At 50.0% G+C, this 8,211-nt stretch overlaps 1 pseudogene; it reads right to left on the bottom strand.

The window, feature by feature from the left end:
• Window positions 1-1,422: 1,422 nt before the first annotated feature.
• LOC136334016 (MARCKS-related protein-like) overlaps window positions 1,423-8,211 on the bottom strand; it is a 31,139-nt pseudogene continuing 24,350 nt past the window's right edge.

Consider the following 8,211-nt stretch of genomic DNA (forward strand, 5'->3'; position numbering starts at 1 on the left):
TGGAAGGTGGCCGGCCCACATCTTCACAGCCCACAAGGCTGACTCCAAGGGTCTAGAACAAGAATCGACTGAGAAAGATCTTGTGCTGGAGTGTCCCCAGTACCAGCTCCACCCTCCACACAGCCTCCACAGCATCCTTAACACAGATCTGGCAGGTCACTACCCTGCCACATGCCCCTCTCCAACACAACACAAGCCTCACCTCTCCTCACTCCTCCAGCCAAACTCTCTCATTTATGGGGTCCCTGAACAGGTGCTGCCCTCTTTGGTTCTTTGTGTTTATAACATTTTCCCTCTACATTTCACTGCTGTCTGCCCCTCCCACTCATCTCTCAAGATTAATCTTGGATGCTCATTCCTCCAGGAAGCCCTCTGAGGTTTCCTCAGTCTGGACTAGCTACTTTAGAGCAGGAGATTGGGCCACTGTCCACTGTGCTAATTCCTCATGTCAGGCATGAAGGAAGGCCTTAGTGAATTTTTGCCAAATGAATGTGTGAATGAATGAAAAAGAGAGAAACTCTAATAATCCTAGACTCCAAGGAAGAAGTATGGGGTTTAAGAAGGAGTCTCAATTAAGCCAGAGAGAGCTTAAAGATAGGGGTTAAAGTCAAATTATTCAAACAAACAGGAATTTTGTCTTGGACTCAAATAGCCTGTGTGGCCCCAGGCAGATTACTTAACATCTCTGAGCTTTGGTCACCTCATCTGTAATATGGGGACTAATAATAGATATTGTCAATATCATAAAACTGTATTGGGATTGAATGGGATACATAACTCAAGTTGTGTGTGTGTGTGTGTGTGTACTTGACAACTACTTGTTGCTGTTGGAATGGGTGGAAGAGCAGAAGAGCTGAGGGGGGTTGTGTTATATAGGCTACTCCAGGACCCTGGGCAAAGGGATGATTAAGAGCCATGGAACTTCTGTCCTGGGTCCACTTTTGGTCTGCCACAAGCTGTGTGACCTCAGATAAGATTCTTCCCTCTCTGAATCGTGGTTTTCTCCTCTACAAACTAAGGACATTAATTCCCTTCCTAGCAACTACCCAATAGGATTATTACGGGAGATCATATGAGATAATATATGTGAAAAAGCTTTGAAATGTGTTCAGGGCTGTATAAATGCAAGGGATTATGTTTATCTACAGGCAGTTTGTAGGGGCTTAATTATCAGTCAGCATTCACAGGCACTGAGCTTTGGTGCAGCTCTGCAAATACAGTATTCCCTTGGTAGCTTCTTTAATAGGAAGGGCCCCATGGAGAAACTGAGGCTGGGCTGTCAGCATGTCCCAGAGGCCCTTGGCAATGGGAGTTTGGGAAGGTGGCACAGAGACGGGACAGCACTGGTAGTTCCACCGGGGCCCATGCTGGTTCTAGGGCTTCCATCTGCCCCTGCAGAAAGGGAACAGAAACTCCTTGGGTTCAGTTGTGAAGGGCTTCAGATGCTGCCAGGGGCAGCTCTGCTGGGTTTGCTCCTGGCAGCTCCTCCGGCTGGAGGAGCTGGAGGAGCTGGAGACAGGCATCAGCAGCCGGCAATGACTCGGCATTTGCTGGGCCTGGCTGGCTGGCGAGGCAGAGAGGTGTCCAGTCTCAGTGTCTGCACATCCAGAGCTGTGTTCTTTGGAAGGGGGAAGGGAGGTAGACCCAGGGTGCCCAGGGACAGGCCTGCCCTCAGGAGCTCAGAGCAGGTCCTGTTCTTTATCAGGGAGGGGCAGTGGAAGCTGACAGTACCCAGCCAGTGGGGTGACCCAGGAGCCAGCGTGTGGCCTGGGAGTGGATGGCATGGAGGAAGGAGTTAGAAGGAAGAGGGATTGGAGAGCAAAGACTCTGTCAGAGACATCAGAAGTCATTCCTCTGCAGATGGGGAAGAAGAGTCAGTGGGAAGGACTAGATGGGAGGGTGGAGACCCAGTGCCACCTATCCATTCATTCACTCGTTCACAGTATTTCCTGAGCACCAACTACATGTGAGTAACTGAAGATGAAGCAGTAAATGAGAGAGCTGTCCTTGGCCTGTGGAGTTCTGTCTAGCAAAGGAGGCAGACTTCAAATACACCCATTTCCCAGGGAAGTGCAGGAGACTTCAGGAGGTGAAACTAAAGGCTCTTCCCATCCTCCGCAGCGAGAGGGCTTTTCCTGAGAAGTGAGGTTTGAGCTGAGGCCAGAATTAGTCAGCTGGGATGGGGGTGGGTTCAATTTAATTCAATGCGACAAATATTTACTGATCACCCACTTTTGATGAACCAATAGACCAAGTCTCTGTCCCCAAGGGGTTAAAGTTTGAAGGGAAAAGTGTCCCATGTGCTAAGGCCAGAAGGGCCCAGCATTCTGTAGGAGCTGCATGGAGCTCCGCGTACAAGGAGCAGGAGAAGGTAGTGACAAGGTGGGAACAGAAAACACACCAGGCCATGGAGGGCTTTTGGGGCTTGTCCCAGGCAATGAACTAGCTGCTCAGATCTGAGTGCTTGAAAAGCCAGTCTCAGGTATCCATTGGCACAAGGGCAGATGAAAAGTCATGTGGGTGCTTTTGTCCCACATGCCTTGCTACTAGGCCAGGTGTGCAGGTAGGGGAGGGTGTATTTAGGCTGCATGTCTAAGCAGCTGTCAGGCTGAGTGTGTCACTGACCCAACACAGGAGTGACTGAATATGGGTGTCTGCCTCACGCCTCCTCGCACCTTTATTAGCATCAGTGAGCTGACTGTGCATCAACAATAGTCCTCACATGGGTTTGGCACTTCTGTCCCTTGCATTTCACAAGAGAACTGTCTGGGAAGCAGAGCCAGTACTTCTACTCCCATTTACAAATAGTGATATTAAAAACAACAGCTGACATTGAGTGCTCACTGTGTGAGGCCCAGGTGCATACACCACCTCATAAAATATCCTCAGACTGCCTCCATTGCACAGAAGAGAAGAGGCAAAGTAATTAATTGCCCAAGGGCACACAGATTGTGTACAGCAGAGCTGTTTACCAGAACCCTCTTCTCCTGGCCTCCCATCCTGACCTTTGGTCCCTGTCCCAGGCCATCTCAGCCTCTCCTGCCTCCTTTCATCTCTTCCCGTTGGAGTGCAAAGTTGCTTGAGCAGACAGGGACCTGGTACTGCTAGGTAGAGCAGCCCTGCCTCCCAAGCTCAAATGGTGAGCTTTGCCCCTTCCTACCCCCACCCCAACACTCTGGCTGCACCCCCACCTTGCAGGGCAGTGCCCCTGAAATACCGAGCATCTGATGCCTGAATATTTCAGGGCCCTGCGCACAGCCAGCACCGGGGCTCCCCTAATTCCTCCCAGACCTCTCCCACCTCCATTTCAGAGCCTCACTTGGTTGGAACAGCCAGGAGAGGCAGGATCAATGTGCAGAGAACTCAGTAATAATCCCCGTGCAGGCAGCCAGGCTTCTGTATAAAGACAGATTAAAAACTCATCCGGTTGAGATGAGGAAATAATTCAGCTGGTTGGCCACAATGGGAAAGTCTGGGTTGCAGGTGTTTGGGTTGGGTACATGTGAGAAGGTGCCAGGGATGGGAGCAGTTCCTGGCCTTGGGAATCTGCACCCCACTCACACACCTTAGTTTCACCCCCAGAGCCACTTTTCTTTGCTGCCTGCCTTGAAGCCAAGGCTGACAAATCCCAGTCCCTGGGGAGCAGTGAAGGGGAGGAAGGTTGGGGGGAAGCTGAGAGCACAGTTGCTGCCTAGCTCCACACACTGGTTTATTTCATCCACAGCACTGAAATGATTTTGCTCATTTATTTGTTTATTTGTGTGCTGTCTTCTCACCTAGACTATAAGACCCACAAGGCCAGGGACCTGTCAGTGCAGTGTACTACAGTGTCCCAGCACACAGAAGGGACTTCTTAACCACTGAGTGAATTAATGCATGGTTGGAATCCTGGCTCTTGCTATGCACGTCGAACTCTATGATCTCGCTGGGTCTCCATTCCCTTTGCTGAAAAATGGGCACAGTAGTATCCTCCAAAGGAGGACTGGGCCAAGCGCCTGGCTCCCAGGAAGCGCTAGATCAAGGATTTTGTCAAACTGTTTGGAAAAGAAAATGGTAACCATGACTGACTTGTGAGGCGCCATCAGGGGGCGCCCTTGTGCAAGGCGCTCAGAGTGCTGCATCCTCTGCAGGCTCAGGAGTGAGCGCCTCCAAGGCCTCCCCCACTCCCTGGTTTCCCACCTTTGGGGTCTTACCTCCTTCCCGCTAAGATCTGTTCATAAGCCCACCCCCACTTAGCTCGCGTGTCAGCTCCCAGGACTATCTCTGCAGCCCTGTGTCCCCTCCCCCTCGCCCAGTCGCGACTCCTTCCACCCACGCAGCCCCATATTGCTCGGAAGAGCCTCCCACTATCCATCTGTCGAGCCACTTTCTCGTCCCCATTCCCTGTTCAGTCGCCATCCCTTCCTCCGGGAAGCCCGTCGTGATTGAGGCGAGGAGGACAGATGTCCTGGACATTTGCCTTCCATCCCACATTCCTCCATCCACTGGACTTTGGGGAAATGCCCCATTGCCTTGTGCAGACGACCCCCGGGCCAAGTTCTGAGCCTCGAGTCAGGATGTGTGAACAGATGAGAGTTGGAACTCGGTGTGTGCTTCAGACCATGGGCAAGCCTGCCTGGGCAGGGATTGCAGGGCCTGGAAGGACCCTGTCACGTCAGGCTAGCTGGCTGCGGCGGGGTTGGGGAGGGGGGACAACGGATGCTCCGCACACCCTGCCACACGCAAGTGCCAGATTCTAGGGTCATAGCTTCAGGGTAGTTAGCTACGGAACCGGCCAGGCACACAGGAAACAGGGGACAGAGGTACTGTCACCAGGGGGCGGGAAGCACAGTGCGGAGGAACACAGCCTATTTTTCTAGCCTGAAGGACCGTTTTGATTTCGCAGATTGATTATTGCGGGTGTGTGTGTGTGTGTGTGTTTGGGTGTTAGTGTTTTTAGTGTGTGTGTGTGTGTGTGTGTGTGTATTTGGGTGTTGTTAGTGTTTTTATGTGTACCTTGCTTTTTTTCTAACGAATGTTTGATTGCACCTAAATCGGGAGGCTGTTTAAATGAAAGGTGAAGGCTCCGAGGGAAAAATATATAAATAAATAAAGGATCTCTCCCGGTCCCTTGACACCTCCCCCTCCTCTTCAACAAAAACTCTCCATTCATAGCTGTCTTCTGAAGCCTATGCCCTCGCGGAAGAATTCTGTTTCTGTCTGAATGCTCCATGTAAATGCTGCTGGTCTCCCGAGGAAATCACACCCTTCTATCGTCAGCTCAGGGCTTTTATTAAGGGTGTGAGGTAGGAGATTAATGAGGAGCGCGGGAAGCCCTGGGGGAGAGGAGTGAGGCGGTCCTCTCTGCTGGACTTCGGATCGGATTGGATCTGCTCACTGGCTGAGCCAGTGTCCACTCTGTGCCAGGCCTTGTGCTGAGAGTCGTAGACACGGAGTAAGCAGGCACAGGTTAATGCTGACATCATCAATTCAATTCAGCAACTATTTGTGTAGCATCCCAGTACTGCATTTCGATCCTGGAGAATTGACTTAACCTCTGAGAGCCAGTTTCCTCACCTGTAAAATGGAGGTAATGAGCATGTTTATGTCATACACACATTGGGAGGATTAAATGGAATAGTGTGTGTAAAGTGCTTGGTACTGTGCCTGGCACAAAGTAAGCACTCAGTAAATGCTAGCTGTTATCATCTATAAAGGTAGTGATGTAGGGGCTGTGAGAAGGTGAAGTGTGAGGCACAGATGTAGGCATTTTTTAGCGAGTGGATACAAAGGACATTGTACTTGGAGGTGGAGTGTCTGCATTTGAGCTTGGTACCATTCTATCTATCTACAGATAATTACTGAATGCCTAGGTGCCTAGGACTGGGCACTGTCCTCTGCTTTGTAAATACAGCTGGGAGACAGGTATACCTGGCCTCTGTACATAGAGAACTCATGTCTAGTAGGAAAGAGCAGGTCCCCAAACCGGCCCTTAGGTGACAGGGTAGGCAGAAACACAACAGGCATAGACAACTGTGGTTGCTCAGTGCAGGGGTACCTCACCCTAACTGGCTTCCCAGAAGAAGGCAATTTAGCCAGACAAAGGTGTGCAGGGAGAAGGAGTGTGTGAGAAATGAGAGGGAGAATGTTTTAGGCACATGGAACTGCCTCTACGTAGGCACTGAGTTTAAGAGAATGAGTTTATGGTGGAATAGAACTGAAATTTAATCTCCTGTGGTAGTTAAAGAAACAGCTTTGGAATTGGATGCCTAGATTCAAATCCTGGCTCTGCTGATTACCAGCTGTGTGACCTTGGCCAAGTTATTTAATCTCTCTGTGCCTCAGTTTCCTCTTCTGCAAAATGGGTATGTTCATAAGAAGGGATTAATAATAGCACCCCTTTCCTTAAATTGTTGCAGAGAATGAATGAGGTGACTTCTGTGCAGGGTTTAGCCCAGACCTGGCAGAAGGTCAACATTTAATAACTGTTAAACAGTACTATTATTTACTGTTGCTGAAGATTAGATCACAGCATAGGGAGGTGTGTAGGGGTTCAGATTATGAAGGACCTTATAATGTTAAGGGGTTTGGACAAACGTAAGAGCAATGGGGAACTAGTGGAGTGACAAGATCAAATTTGCAGTCATTCTTGGCGTCATTCCTGACTCCTCTCTTTGACACTCCACATCCCATTCATTAGCAAATATCGTCAGCCTACCTTCATAAATCAATCAGCTCCTGACCACTTTCTACCACTGCCACAGCTACCACCTTGGCCCAAGCCATCAGCAGTGCCGCAGTGGTCCCCCTTATTCTACCGTTGACGCCCAGTCTATCCTCCGTGAAGCAGCTAGAGGAACCCTGTTAGAATGTAAATCAAATCGTGTCACTCTTCTGTTCAAACCCTCCAATGTCTCTAGGTCTCACAGAGTCAAAGCCAAAGTCTTTAAAATGGCCTGCAAACCCTACAAGCGAGGCCTCCCGTGAAATCTCTTCCTTTTCTTCCACTCCTCCAGCCTTGCAGGTCTCTGTGTACATCCTCAGACATGGGGTTGCCAAGCACAGTCCCAACTGAGGATTTTGAACTGGCTGTTCCATCTGCCTAGAACAAGCCCAGGTGTCGGCGAAGCTCACTCCCTCACTTCCTTCAGAGGTCTGCTCAGTGAGGGCTGCCCTCCCTATCTTATAAAATGCAAGCCTCTCTCCCACCTGAGCACAACTTGTTTCCTTCCTCAGCTGTTTTTCTTTCCATGACAGTCATCACTCTCTAGAGGCTCTATATTTATTTGATATTTCTTACTGATCCTCCATCTTCCCACTGGAATATAAACTGCATGAGGGCAAGGGCTTTGTTTTGTTTGTTGCTGTACACCCAGCATCTAAAACAATGCATGGCACACAGTAGGCTCTCAATGACTATTTGTTGAATGAATGAGTATGCATCATAGAAAGACAGCTCTGATGCAGTGTACAGAATGAACAGGGTGGGGCGAGGAATCGTGGAGGTGAAGGGAGGTGATCTTTGCAGTCCTTCTGGAGAGGGCTGATGACCAGCTCACATGGGCCAAAGCAGAAGAGCTGGAGAGCAGTGAGTGGTCTGGAGAGAGACCTAGGCATCATCTGCAGATGTCTGTTGTGAGAGAAAAGATGAGGTAAAGGATGGCGTGGGCATCTGGATAGTGGTGTCCACGGCTGAACCAGAGAAAGGGGAGTGAGTTGGGGTGGAGGAGTTTGTGCTGTGAACCTATCAGAGCCTTGGTTGTCTTATTTGTAGAAAAGGGAGGATTTTACATCCCCCTTTTCTACTTTCTGGGGTAGTTGTGGAGATAGAAATAAAAGAAATGGAAGCCCTTTGTATGAGTAGTACTCAGTGTGTTCCCAGATGTGAAGGAGCATTGTGATTATTATTATTAAAGTCAATTTGGGGAGATCTGACAGGCAAGTGCAATGAGAACGTGTGCCAGAACCTAATCAAATGCCAGCCTAGGTGGAAGCAAACGCTGAAAGCACGATTCAGTCAATATGTGCAGTGGGTGGTCAGGAGGGGAGAGAACAGTGCGGCCTGGGCTGTCGAAGGCTGTGCGGAGGGGGGGCTTGGCTGAATTCTGGATTGCAGGGGGTGGGGGCGGGGGCGGGAGCAAACATAGGGGTTTAATCAGAGACCATGAGCAGAGAGGCTGCAGGAGGGAAGCTTGGAGATCTAGGGGTACAGATGGACCCCTGGGCATAGGA

This window comes from Saccopteryx bilineata, chromosome 4 (genome assembly GCF_036850765.1).
Source record: "Saccopteryx bilineata isolate mSacBil1 chromosome 4, mSacBil1_pri_phased_curated, whole genome shotgun sequence".
NCBI classification, from domain to species: Eukaryota; Metazoa; Chordata; class Mammalia; order Chiroptera; family Emballonuridae; genus Saccopteryx; species Saccopteryx bilineata.